Source organism: Drosophila hydei, unplaced genomic scaffold, assembly GCF_003285905.1.
Source record: "Drosophila hydei strain 15085-1641.00,03,60 unplaced genomic scaffold, DhydRS2 tig00000063-arrow-pilon, whole genome shotgun sequence".
In the NCBI taxonomy this organism is placed as follows: domain Eukaryota; kingdom Metazoa; phylum Arthropoda; class Insecta; order Diptera; family Drosophilidae; genus Drosophila; species Drosophila hydei.
Window position 1 is genome coordinate 2364752 of NW_022045657.1, and position 12547 is coordinate 2377298.

The following is a 12547-nucleotide window of genomic DNA, read 5'->3' on the forward strand; positions in this document are numbered from 1 at the left end:
GTCTTGTATTTTGGAGCATTACCTTTGTTTACTTGGCGTCGTCTCTGTTTTGGTATTTGTTGTTGGATCTGTCTGTGGGCATACTTGTGCTGCTTGCTTGGCTGACCTTTGGTCTTAATTTTGCTTGCCCTTTTGGGGCGACCCGTGACGTCTGTAGTTGTTGTCTGTGGCAGCCTGTCCGCTTATTTGCGGCATTTTCTCGTTTTCTGTTAACGTGCAGGCTTAAATTGGACAAACAAAAATTGGGCTGCCCCTCTGCCCCAGCAGTGTGACGCCCCTTGCGACAGCTCCGGCAACTGGCAACAAATTTCAAGCATGCTAATTAGCTGGTTCGCAAAGGTTTTTTCGCTTATTTCCCATGCGTCCATTATAATAATTTCTTGGTGTATGTTTTCGCCAGGTTTAATTAATGATTCGCTAAGCCCGCTCTCTCGCATCCGAGCATTGGCGTTGGTCACGGGGTTAATTGTGTGTCAGGGGCATTAGGAATTTTGGCGAGCGTTCGCTCCGCCCATTTTCACACATCGCATGATAGCTGCACCCACCGCCCCAAAACCCAGCCGAGGTCCAGCCAATGGCCATGTCCAATTGTGGCCATGCTTCTGCTTCTGCTTCTGTTGCTGCGCTGGCCTGTTGTTGATGTGGCCCGCATATGTTGCCAACACGTGGCAGCAACAACAATACAAACATCAACAATGTGGCGCTTTGTTGGCTGCCCGCTGCGCGTCCGTCTTACAACAGATTTGCCATGTGGCATGAGCGAGGTGCCAGCGAGGCAGCCATTGAGGCAGTCAGGTAGGCAGCCGCCTATGGGCTGCCATGTTGCACATTGGGCGCTTGTTTCATGCCGTTTTTTGCTTTTAGTTCTGCTACATAGCCTCGCAACAAACAGACATATACACACTCAGTTTTGTATTGCCTATCACGCATTTGCAATATTTATTACATCCACAATATTTGTTATAATTTGCATACCCTTGACGGAAGCATATTGCTTTTATCAGTCAGCTTGCTGCGCACAGACACTGTGAACAATTCTGTCATACAAGTGCAGAGCAATTAGGAGATGAAATTTAATTTAATTTCTAATTTTCGATATTGCTGTCTTTTAATCATTTACAAGCTACAAGCCCATCATAATTATATTAACTGCTTTATTCAAGTGTTAACTGTTTTATTTGAATTTGAGGTAGAAAAGTCTTTTAGTTTGTGCACAGCTTAAGCTGACCTTTCAATTTGAATGCAGCTACTTTTTAGCTGAGCTGTTTTTTGTAGAGTATATTCGCTTTACCAAATCGAATTCTGTTTGCCCCTGCGGACAAATTATTTTTCCCTTCTTTTTATTCTGTTTGCCATGTGCCCAGGTTTCATGTGCATTTGCATGTGACCGATTGAGGTTTATGAATATAAATTGTTTGTTAATTAAATGCAACATCAGCAGCATGAGCAGCAGCAGCAGCAGCAGCAACAGCAACAACTACAACAACAGCAATTATTGTTGAATGATTGTCTGCGCTTTAATACCGGAAATTGATTAAAAGCTCATTTCATTTGCTTGTCATTCGTTTATGTTGCTGTTGTTGCTGTTGCTTTTGCTGTGGCCCCTACTCGCTGTCATAATTTGCCATTTGAAATGATTATGGGTCTTACACACACAGACACACGCAGACATTCACCGTGTAATTGGAAATTCAATTGCATTGCTGATGTTGTAAAGAAAATGTCTCTGACATGGATGTACATTGTTATAGCTAGCTATTTTGTATTCTCATAGTTGTCGTAATTGACTGAGTATCTTGGCTTGTTTGGATTAAAAACCTAACTAAACACAATTGCCTTGCGACTAATAAGATGCCAAGACCTGAGGATATGGTATGACTCTACATAGCAATTATACTGGATGTTGGCCAAAAAGTGAGCTACATGAATAATTCATGGCAACTGAAGTCCCTTATGTGCATGTGGCGTATACTTGTTATTTGGCTTATTGAAATACAGCGTGAGTCGCAGCCAACTTGAACTTCAACTGGCATTCGGGCTGACCAAATATTTAACAGTTGTTTGCGTTCACGTTTCTGCCAACCGCCTCAGTGTCTGTTACAATTTTCCTCATTTTTCGCAGCGCTTTCTGCCATAATTTTACTGCCAATTTCAGACGGCGAGAAAGTTGGCCAACTCGGGCTCCGGCTCCACCTTCGTGTCTGGCCTGGGCTCTGGCTTCAGCATGGGCTGTTGCTGTTGCTGTAGCTCTCCTGCACTTGCACGTATTTACGTAGCGATTTTTATTTCCTGTAATTTTTACGATATTACTTATTTTTATGCAGCGCACGACGCACCACCACCACCATCAACACCACCACCACCACCGCCAACGCTGCCAGTGGGGTTTTCAGGTGGTTGGGTGGGTCAGCGGGACGTTGCGTTTAGCTTTCGTTTTGCATTTTTATGCCACTTTTATGGCCCGCTGAAGTGCGGCATTATTGGTTTCTCGAAAAAAAATGCGAGTTGCCCTCGTAAAGGAAATTAAAATAACTCCGGGGCTGCCCCAGAAGCCACTAGCGCTTCGCTTTAAACCAGCCCCATTGGGCGACACATTTCCAAACAGTCGAGTACAAAAATGTTAGAAAACACACGTTAAATATTAAAATATTATATTATACATTCAGTTGGAATTTCGAACGTATGTGTTCGTCATTTTTTACGATAGCTGAAGTTACGTATTATTTTTACAGTTGGCTGGCTTATTTATTCTGTGGCATTTGTTATTATTTAATTTCAATATTTATGCAGCCTGTCTGGCGTAACTACGGCGCATTATAATTGCCCGCACACCCAAAGGCCAAGCCTGAAAAAACCCATTTGAAATCAACTTTAAATTTTATTATGCTCGAGGCACTTCTGCTGGGCAAGTTTTCTATCTGACAAATGTTTCCTACGGTCTCTATGGGGGCATACAGCTGGACATCATATTGTACGTGCTGCTATGGGTCGCCCTCGTTGTAGGGTTAGTTTGTGTTTGCTTTTCAAATGTAAAAGACCCAAACATAATTGTAATCTATTGTGCCCACATACAGCTGAGGCCAAGAGATGTATCTTAAGTCAAGTAGAAATATTTTCTAAAATTAGTCAAGGTCATTTGATGTAGAAATTGATGGCAAATTTTTCAAGTAGAAATTAAATTTAAAGTAAAGTGGAAATTAAATTGCTTTTCGATAAACCTTTCAAGTCATGTTACCTCTGCCTCTCTCATCATCATTTCTATGAAGCCCTTTGCCCTCTGATTATCTTCTCTGACCTAATCCGATTGCAACTTGATTATTCGAGTGTTTTCTCATTAGCTTTGTATATAAACGCTGAGTCAAGTCGCTTTGATTACTTGATTTTTTATCATATCATGTTTATTCAGCCAGGAAGTCGGTCGACTGCGATTATCAATGTATTTACATACTCGTATAAAAGCTGCAATATATAGACTCGACATGAGCCATTCCATTTGCTTAATCTTGATTTTCCAATTATCTCTCAATTTATTATGGGCCCCAATCGAGTCCACGACTAGCTAAAGTAAAGCCCCTTTAATGGAGCTATTAACATATTCAAGTGTAATTTGATTATTTTTCATTGCTTTTATCGATCGTCCAAGTTATATATTGTTTTCGCTTTAGCTAATTCTTACTGGTTTTCGTTATATAATTTAAAAGTTTATTTCACTTAAGCACTTAGCTCTGCTCGACTGCTGGCAAGACCAAGAACTCTTAACAATGGCTGGAGCAAGTTTTAATGTTTTTTCGATTGATTTGAATGCACAACTTGAACGACATCAGCAGCAGCCAGCAGCCAGCAGCAGCAGTTAAAATTTAGTTTTAGTTTTAGTTTTAGTTTTAGTTCAATTTCGATTGAGTTATTTGCGTTTGTTCGCTGCAAGTTCTTGGCGACTTACTGCCTTTATAACCTGTCCGTCTGCCCATCTGTCCATCATTCCATCCGTCAGTCAACGTTGCTGTGTTTCAAATTAAATTGGCCTTTGTGTGATGTCGGGCTATAGGCAGACTAATGTATGGCACACATGTTCACTTGGCAAGGGGTCTGGGGCATAGCCATTGATGCCCCATTGGTTCCATTAGTTCACTTGTCCGCTGGACATGCACACAATGAAGCCAAATACAACGGCAAACGCTCATTGAATAAATAATCAAAATCAAATACATACTCACATGTTGCTGCTGCTACTGATTGTTGTTGCTGTTGCTGTTGCTGTTGCTTTGTGACTTCGTTTTATTCACTTCTCTTTTTTTGTGTGGTCTTTTCATTGCAAAATATCCAATTTCCAATTTCAAATTCCAATTATATTGCTCTACGCTCTTTTTATTATTATTATTATTGTTGTTGTTATTGTTGCTGTGGCTGTTGCTGTTGTTGATGTTGATGTTGATGTTGCCGCTGCTGGCAGCGAGCGCAATGAAAAATCAATATTGACAAGAAAATGTGGCCAAGAAGATGCTGCCTGAAACGTCGCTCAATAAGGACGCAAATGTCGTGACAAATGAAATCAATCGAAAAATGCAGCCATATATGTATGTATGCATGTGCACAAGTCAAATACACTCGAAACAAAAGTAGTGTTCGTTTCGAAAGAGCAAACTAAGCTCTATATCTGAGCTGCTGGTTCATGAGCCATGCAATGCTACGCTTTTAGTTATCTTTTTAGCAAAGTGCATGGACTATTTCGCTCAGTGCAACAGCTCTGCGTAGGCAGCTGCAAATTCTGCTGCATTGCACATACGAACTGTAGGAACTTTGTGCCGAACTTTGGCCAAGAGCTGCCCTGTCGCTTGCCACTAATTGCTGCCGCTGTTGCTGTCGCTGGTGCATGTGGCAAGAGCCAAATGGGCACATCCGTTGCAAGAGACTCGCTGGCTGCTCAATCAATTGGCCAGCGGAAATGTTGCGACGCCCTCGAAACAAATTGCTTAATTACAAATATTGTAAGGCAAAGTTTCAGGAAGTTCTAAGAAATGTGAATGCGAATGCGAATGCGAATGCGAATGCGAATGCAAATCCAAATGCGAGTCACTCATTCAAATAAGCAAGAAAAATTGCATGCCAAATGCTGTTGCACAGCCAGTCAAATGTCTATAATTTAAGCAAAAACAAGCGACAGATACAAGCAACAACAACAACAGCAACAGGCAAATCATTTGAAGTTGCAGTTGCAGTTGCTGTTCTTTTTGTTGCTGCTGCCGTTGCTGTTGCTGTTGCAAAATTTATGCACGCGGCTGCTGCTGTTGCTGCGCGGTTGTGGCAGTTGTTGGCTGGCTAATTTGCCGCTGCAACCAGTGGAAATTGCTGATGTGCAAAAATGTTGTTGTTGTCGTCTTGTAAATGCCATAAATTAGTTGCCTGCCAGCAGACGAATAGCGCAATTTACAAAACTTTATTTTTTTCTTCATTTCTGTTTATGTTTTTTTTTTTCTTCATTGATTTTATTCATTTTTATTGCTTCTCTTAATTCAATTTATTATCTGCGCTGTGGGTTGCATATTTTGGCATTGCCATGCACAACAAATTATTGGACACACACTCACACACGCACACATTTGTATTTTCCTGCTTGGCGAAGGTCGTGTGGGTGTCTCAGTGGGCGGCAGCTGCCATTTGCCAGCGGCATAAAATATGCATAAAGCCAAAATCAATGCTATATATCTATATACATGCATATATATATCTATATAGATGAGTGTGTGTGTGTGGCAGTAAGAGATTGGAAAAATTGATATATGGTAAATGCTTTGTAATGTGCACAATGAAATCAAATTGAATTAATCAACGTACTCTCCCCCTCTCCCTCTCTCCCTCTCTCTACTTGTTTTAAGTAGAGTGAAAAGTGTATATAATTCGTATTTATTAAATAAATATTGGACTTTTGTCTATAGATTTCATATATGTATTATGCGATCAGCCACAAATCCCATATGCATAATCTGAGCACAACACTCTAAACTATTTCTGTCAGTGCATGCACTCTAGAGCGTATATAAGTAAGAGTTAAGTATAGCCCACATATAAGTAAGCTTTATAAATTGCTTATCGTGAGACGACATGGCGAACGCTAGATGGCGCTAATTTATCAACATTTCCGTTTCAGTTGTTGTCACCATTTCCGTTGCATGCCCCGCCTTGAGTCAGCCAAGCATGGCAATTGCCATGGCATCCGCAGCTCATAAATAAAAAGGTAAACTCTTAATTGTAAAAGTTTTCATTTTTATGACAAAATTGAAGCAATTTATTTTGAAGCAAACAAAAAATAAATAACAAATGAGAAAACGAACAAGACGCAACTTAGAAAATTCCCATAACGCTCATGGTCATAGCTCTTTGGTGGCTAGTAACAACAACAATGGGCTCTAAGTGAAATCAATGGCAGGGCAATTGCTAAAACGAGAGCAGCAAACGAAAATGCTTCAAAGAATTTTACAAGCAACAATGAAAACCTAGAAAAGCAGCAGCAGCAGCAGCAGCAGCCGAAGGAAATCCCACAATTCCCAAACAACAATAGCAAATAAATTAAATTAGTCACAAGCATATTTCAAAAATATATGTGTATGTATATATGTATATCTAACTATATCTTTTTTATATCTACATAATGTCTCTTTCTCTCTCTCGCTCAATCTGGGTATGTGAGCGAGAGGGATGCCCGCACACAGTTGCGCCAAGGATGAAAGCCAACAATAAAACACAGACGAGCATTTTATATATACATATACATATATATGTATATGTATACCTATTTTATTTTATGAGCAGAGGACTGTTACATAAAACTCGCTTTAGGCAAGGGTTGGCTCAGGCTCGGGGCCAAAGGGAGGCGTGGCGCGGCAACGGCCCAGTTTACGACACAGTCTCTGGCAAGCATTTGCCGCGTGGGTGGCTGCCCAACTGCAGCTACACAGGCTGCCAAATTGCCTCAGTTTTCTATACGGCATGAAAAAAGAAATAGATAAAAAGTTTGTTGCGAATAGAGCGGGGGCTGCGGTGCAAGTAGCGGCTATAGAAAGGGGAGACAACCAGTCGAAAGCGGCTTTAAAAAAAGCGTCTCCAACTCCGTCTGTGTCGCGTCGGCTCGAGCTAAAAACGACAGCAGAAAGTCCCCAGACGGGGCCAGACGCTCGAAGGACACGCAGAGGCGGCACACCCACAAAAAACACACACACCCATACAAAAGCACAGTTAAATACACATACACAAGTCGAACGACATAATAAAACCGGCATTTTTATGCATGTCTGAGTAACTTCATGAGCCGAGCCAGACTTGGACAGCTGAGAGACGGAGACAGGAAGCAGGGGGTGCAGAGGAGTAGAGGGGCAGATGGGGAGTTTTTTGCTGCTGCTGCTTGTAGGTAGTTCCAGTGCAGCTTGGAGTCTGTTTCAGGTTCATTGGAAGGCCGCCACCTCTCCGAAACAGCTCCCGTGGGTTCAAAGGGGAGCGCGAGCTTGCGCAGTGGCAACTGCGCTCTTTATTCAGCTGACTGGGAAGCCATCGATGAGGCGAACCTGCGCACTGGACGGGCGTGTCACAGGAACAGATCTAGAGAGTACAGTGAAAACAACAAAAGCGCAACAATAACAACAACAAACAACATTTTGGGAAGGTCGTTGCGAACAGTTGTGTTCGCGACACAGCGCACAGCTGGACCACAACAGACACGGACACACTGATGCAGAGAGGGTCACATTTATGCAACGAGGCGTCGACCGGCATGTAATTAAGTTAAGCCCGAACGAATGTCGATATTGATGCCGTTTCGGCTGACGATGTGGCCATAAAAGTCGGGGCCCATGGACTCGGCTCTAGGATGCTGGCTTCGGCCTTAGAGCAAGCCACTTTTGCGCTGCAGTCATTTGAAAAAGTAATTGTCTGAGTATGTGTGTGTCTGTGTGTAGCGAAGTTGAGGTCGTTTGCCGGCACTTGCTGGGACACACACACACACACACACTTGTCACTTTTATACTGCTATGTGGGAATATATCCCATGGCCAGCATCTGTGAGCTGGAGTTAACAAAAGATCCAGCACATTTGTAGGTGTAACATATGCTCTATATGTCAGAAATAGATTGCGCAAGTGAGTCGAGGAAAATAATATAAAAACAGCGTGAAGAGACACTTAGTTGAGGTCTATCTGGCAATATCTATGGATTAAAGCATACGAAGTACATTGATAAGGATTTGCTAGCACTTGGGGGCTTGAAACTCGCTCGCTAATTCAATTCTGTATTCTCTACTAATACATGCTGAAAATGTTTAGTTCTTTAGAGAAACAAATAGACTTTGAGCCACATTGAAATAATTCTCACATCTTCAATGGCAATTTAAGATCAATCAATCAAGTTAGGGGTAGATGGGCTAGTTCAGTGAGGGCTGCGGGACACACCTATTGAGGTGCCGCGGCACGATGTGAATTGAGGAGCGTTTTTAATTGAAAATTGCTGTCATGAAGAAAACGCATAAACAACACTTCTAAGAAATAGTCCAGAGAACCAAAGGTGCCATAGAAAGATACAGATACGTTTCTATATATGCATACATATGTGGCAGAAGTATAAATTCACATAACAATTGTACAATATGCATGACAATGAGCGGTTCGTTCCCGTTTCAGTTGTGCTGTCTTCGAGGCACAGGCGGGTAGACAGGCGGTCAGGCAGCCAGCGGGGCAGCGAGGCAGCGGGGCAGACAAGTGTGCTGACACAAAGAAGTCTTAGGAGAATGGAAAAACTATTGTCTGAGCCACTTTTTGGAGAGTCGTGCACGAAAATCAAAATTTATGAATTTCGTATTCGAAATGAAGAGCTGAGCCAAGTGGCTGTACAACAGCAGCCGAAGAAGAAGATGAAGGAGAAGAATTTTGAGTGCCGGCTGGCACTCAAGTCCGCTCTGGCCTCGAGGCCTCGACGTATTCAAGTAAAACAAACAATATAAACTTCAAAAAACGCTTCGTTGCATATCAAATTAATTACACAGAGGCCCCAAAAGCAGCCAGAAAACTTGCACAGGCCAAAGTCTGGCTAGGGCCATAGGGGCATGGGGCATGTCGTATGCCGTATGCGGCAAGTGGCAAGAGGCAGTTGCACAGAGTCCGTCAGTCGGGCAGACTGGCTGTCAGACAACCCTTGAAGATTGTTTTCTTATGCCGAGGGGCTGCAGCCAGCGCTCAAGGAGCGACGCCCCAAACTTTGAGCACAAAAGAGGCGAGTTAAGCTTCTCACGACGAGACGGGGTTGTAGGGAAGTAGGGGAAGAGGGCGAGTGGCAGGCAGGCAAGCAGGCAGGCAGGGCGACAAGCTGACAGCCAACAGCAATTCATGCGAACTGAAAAACTGAAGGCATAATTTATGCCTTCAAAGTGAATTGTTCAAAAGAAAACTTGGAACATTTTTCCCCTTAACAACAACAGCAGTACGTCCTGTTCCTGTTGTTCTATACATACGTCTGTACAGCGTATATGTCAACACAGCCCGCACCGAGAACAATAACACATTCAGCCAGCATAAGATAAATAGCCCGCCAGGACTAGCCGAACGCCGCATGCCCTTTACTCAATGTCAACGGCAGCGACAAAGAGTGCATCAAGCTGGAACGCTGTGGTTCGCTGAAAGGAAATATGAGCTTCAATGGTCGACTGGGCAACAGGGGCATACAGATATCTCTGAAACTCGCTTTCGACTTGTGATTAGAGCCATTAAATCAGGACTCGAATGCTTTTGGATGCTATCCTAACGCTTGATGCGGGATCTTAAAGCGCTTAGCCTGAAAATCCTTTTTATTTGAAAGGGCCAATCAAGGCATAATGCTGATTCAGCAACATGCTGAGCATCGTACAATAATGACCCCTGGCCTAACACAGCCTGCATATATTTAAACTTCACTTTATGTGTGCTAAAAACCCTCTCGAAACAATGTGAGGTCCGGCGCACAAAAATAGAATGGAAACTGAATCCGTGGAACAGAGTCCAGCCAGTGCTCACATGATGTCCGAGTAAAATGGCAATTTATAAATGGACACGACCGGGAGATTCGCTGGAACTGAGGGCCCGGCAGACAGAGCTTCGACTTGAATGGCCAAAACTCACGCACAGGCCGTGACAGTCTCCACAAGGCGGAGTCAGTCCCTCGGCCGTAGCCGAGGCCCAAAAAAGGTTTTCGACTCTTCTGGTGCAGGCGACCCCAAAAATGCTATTTTAACTACATTTGGCTTTTTTATGGGCCAGTTGCTGTGTCGTCGTCTTCTTCTTCTTCTGTTTGGTGGGTCTTATACCGAAACATATAGTGTACATTTATTAATACATAATCATCTCTGACGGCAACATGAGAGCCGGCCACATGGCTGCGGTCCCAGCGGACAACTTTTGAGCATTGAAAATAAAGCAGTAAAATTGTAATAGATAGTTAGATACAGATGTCTGTCGGTGTATGTATGTGTGTGTTGCCTGTGTACGTGTTGTGAGACTTGTTCTTCGGACAAAGGTTCTAGGAAATCCAACCTAACTCTGTGAATTCAAGCTGACTGCCCCGAAAAATGCTTGTGTTTTGCTTCCACTCTACTTGGACTTTATTTTTTATTTTTTTGTATTTTCAGTTTTCAGTTTTGAGTTTGAGTTTAGCTCTGGTTTTCAGCTCAGTTGCTCAGAAATACAGATAACCAAATAGTTTGTCTTTGTTGCTGCCGGAGCCGAACCAAGAGCCAGAGGCAGAGCCAGGCTTCTGGGAAGAGTTGAATAAATATTTCCATATGCATGATTAGGGCAGTAGAGTTAATAGGCAGCAGTATATTAGAATAAACCCACTTTATACTAAAATTCATAAAATATACATGCACAAAAGGTACATAAACCGTATATTAACATTCTCTTTATTCAATTATATTCTTTGTCTAGTATCACAGTTCACCTTCAAAGTCTCTTAAGTGATGAAGCTCAATCAGTGCCCGTAAATTGCCATTATGCAAAACGGCAATCAATCTATTTAAGACGAGATAGGGAGAGAGAGGGACATAGAGAAAACCCCAAAGTGTTGTCAATGAAAACAGGAAAATTGTTGGTCATTGCGTGAATGAAAATGCACAGAGCTGTAAATGCCCAGTAGCCGGAGATGAATTTAAGACCAAAGGAGAATGCAGGTACGATAGCAGAGCACGATGGGTTGAAATGGGGCAAGCATAGCCGTGTCTGTGTCGCCTTTCAAATTGATGAACAATAACAAAAGGCCAGGTCCATACAAAAGAAAATGTTGCATAGAAAAAGACTTACTTTCAAAGTTGCCAGTAGGGTGTGTGTGCGAGTGTGTGCGAGTGTGTGTGTGTGTGTGTGTGTGTGTGTGTGTGTATGTATAGGAAAAGTATTTTTCTTTCTTTTGCGAAATTAATGAACTATTCAAATGTCAAAGAATCCGTGTAGATAAAGCAGCGACGACGACGACGACGACGACGACGGCGACAGTTGGTGACAACAACAAAACAAAACGGGCCAACAATAAAAACGAGTCCAGTCAAGAAATCCATAAAAGATTTTGTAGCAACAGCGCGTCGCTTTATGAGTCGCCTCTCTGACTGTCACTGGGTGTGTGTGTGCTCGCTTTTACAGAATTCAAAAAGCAATTTACGAAAGGCGACGTGAAAGGCGATACGCTTGCAGACACACAAGAGCCAAACGGTGCTCAGATCTGGGGCTCTGAGCCCGGGGCCACAGCTTGTAAGTGCCACTAAAGGACGACGACGACGACGCGTCATGCTCTCCGTCGAGGAGAATAAAACCGAAGGCGCTGAAGCGCAACGAATGCCTGCAAACAGCTTCAATTCGAGGCAGATGACGATGCGAATGAGGATGAGACGAGTCCGTCAGTCCGCTGGGATCGCTTTTCAGAGACTCTCTCTTTCGCTCTTTCGTTCTATCGCTCTTCCCGTCTCTGACCTCTTCAACAGTCCTAAATGAGTCGTCGCTGTTGCTGTCGGCCTACAAATTCGTTGGCCGACTGATTTTTTATTATCATTGCATTTTATAGACAGTTTTACGAGCTAACGAAAGTGGTTCTGCCAGAGAGCTTGTACAGATAATGCCGCTGTCGATGCCGACACACGGGCATTTCGGCTTTACGATCTCTCACACCGCGCTCGTTCTGCCTTAACTGCCAATGTGAATTGAGTATATTGTAAATCACACTTGCCCCACACTTGGCGAAAATATCATTTCTCGCTTAAATTCACCGAATTACAAAATACACGACAGAAGAAGACATAAAACCAAACTCAAACTTCACTTATTTCAATCATAAAATTTTTAATTTTTTTAAGTCATTTCTCATATTATGATCTGTGTCTAGCAAGTATCTTCTGCTTCTCCTTTTTTGTAATTATGATTAAATAACTTAATAGTATAAAATCTCTGTCAGTTCAAGTTTGTTTGCCCGCAGCATTTCTTTGAGTGTAGCACATCTGAAAGCAGAGATTGCCCCACATAACAGCCGGAATAGCCCCACATTGCGCGCTGGA

The 12547-nt window shown here is 42.8% G+C and overlaps 1 protein-coding gene across 1 annotated transcript in view; it reads left to right on the forward strand.

Annotated features, from left to right (window-relative positions):
- Positions 1–6218, forward strand: part of LOC111604897 (nuclear RNA export factor 1) — a 31999-nt gene extending 25781 nt beyond the window's left edge. The window contains exon 4 of the mRNA XM_030222769.1: positions 6146–6218. The gene's annotated coding sequence lies outside the window, so the exon portion shown is untranslated. The remainder of the gene's footprint in view (positions 1–6145) is intronic.
- The last annotated feature ends 6329 nt before the right edge of the window (positions 6219–12547 follow it).